This window comes from Sturnira hondurensis, unplaced genomic scaffold, assembly GCF_014824575.4.
Source record: "Sturnira hondurensis isolate 20B ecotype Veracruz unplaced genomic scaffold, ASM1482457v3 Scaffold0015596, whole genome shotgun sequence".
NCBI classification, from domain to species: domain Eukaryota; kingdom Metazoa; phylum Chordata; class Mammalia; order Chiroptera; family Phyllostomidae; genus Sturnira; species Sturnira hondurensis.
This window is the reverse complement of record NW_028088227.1, coordinates 1,547,857-1,549,546: the sequence shown is the minus strand read 5'-3', so window position 1 is coordinate 1,549,546 and position 1,690 is coordinate 1,547,857.

The window sequence follows — 1,690 nt, the reverse complement described above, 5'->3', positions numbered from 1 at the left end:
TTTTATCACCTAATTTCATAGAAATTAGTATCCTTGCTAAGATTTAGGTTCATTTACTCCACTGTCTGGCTGGACTTATTCAGTTTCTTTGCAATTATTAGTCTGTGAATTATATTCATCTTTTTCGTTGGACACCTCTTGTCCTTCTCCCAACAAACGATGACGTTGGACAAGCAGTCAGATCCATCCCACATCCGGAAAACCCGTCAGGCTGTGGGCCTCAGATCATTGCAAACTGAGGTGCGTTTCACGAAGCAGAGGCCTCCTGAAAATGAAAATGGAGTAAAACTTTCTTTAAAATACAGAGGCAAAGAGCACAGCACAGGCCTGGGGTGTGTGCCTGGGTGCTCAGGGCTCGTGTTTCCCTGCCCTTGGCTGGACTGGCCTCCTGCCGCCCCACCGGCTGCGCACGGAAGGGACCCCACGCCCCATTGTGGAAGAATCTGTTCTTGGGCATCCCACTGGGCAGGCCAGGGGGCCTGGGGCTGTGCTGGTAAGTGTCTGCTAGTGAGCAGACTGCTGAGTGTCCACAGTCCCTGGGGGTGAGGCCAGGCTCCCGCTGGGGCCACCAGTCAGGAAGGGTCAGTCAGCCGGTGGAACTGGACCAGCCACTGGGAAGGCTCCACAACCTTGACTTTCCCATTCTTTCCTTCCTTGCCCACCCTTCCTTTTAGCAATGATTCATAGCAAGTGCTTTCTGGCAGGCCATCGGAGCGTTTGCCTTGTAAAGGACGCAGTGTGGCAGACGTCCTTGGAGCGCTGGTGTCCCCTAGACCCAAGTGGGGCCTGCTCTGCTTTCTCAGCGTCACACAGACTGGGCTCGGCCCTCCGTTCATTGAGGCCACTGGTGGTGGCAACAGGGACACAAACCCGGGTCTAGAGCAGTTCAGGGACCCTGCCCCCCAGGTTCAGGCATCCACAGGTCAGAAGCTCCCTTTCAGCCCCAAATCTATTCTTTAGCAGGTGCCTGTGGGCAAGTCCCTCTGGCCTCTGCCTCAGTTCCTTTCTGAGACATGGGTCTTACTGCAGTGCCCTCGGGGACTGGAGGACCTAGCTTCAGTGGGATGCGGCCATGGACAGTGGCAGCCTGGGCTGGAATCGGGGCGCCACTCTGGGGTGTTTCCTGCTGGCAGTGGTGCCCACGCATTCCCTCGGAGACTGCCACTCCCAGCCCCTCTTCCTGGCTGCCATGGAAACATGAGCACCGAAAGCCAGGCTCAGCACACCCCCTCACCCAGGGCTTCCCAAAGTGCCCTGGCAGGAGGCAGCAATGTCCCTGTGCACCCTGACCCCAAATCTCCAGCCCTTTCAGAGCACAGCCTGGGTGCAAAGCTGCAGGTCACCTCAGACAGATTGCCATCCACCGCTCTGTATGATTCTCTCCAGGAAAAGACCCCAGTCTGAGTCTAAGGGGGGCCTGAGGCATAGATAAACAAGTTGGGTCATATCTAGGGAGTGACATGGGGAGCACAAGACACCTGAAGTGCCAGCCAAGGATGGGAGAAGCTAGATCTGTCCAGAAAGAGTGTGTCAGGCCCTCGACCCAATACCCCATATGCCTGATGTCACAGACCCGGCACCAAGTGAGAATAAGTAGAGTCACCCCACTTCGTGGATGCATAAACTGAGGCCTGATAACCAAGAAACAGGCTGATGGTCGGACAGCAGGAGACCTGGCCCAACGCCATCG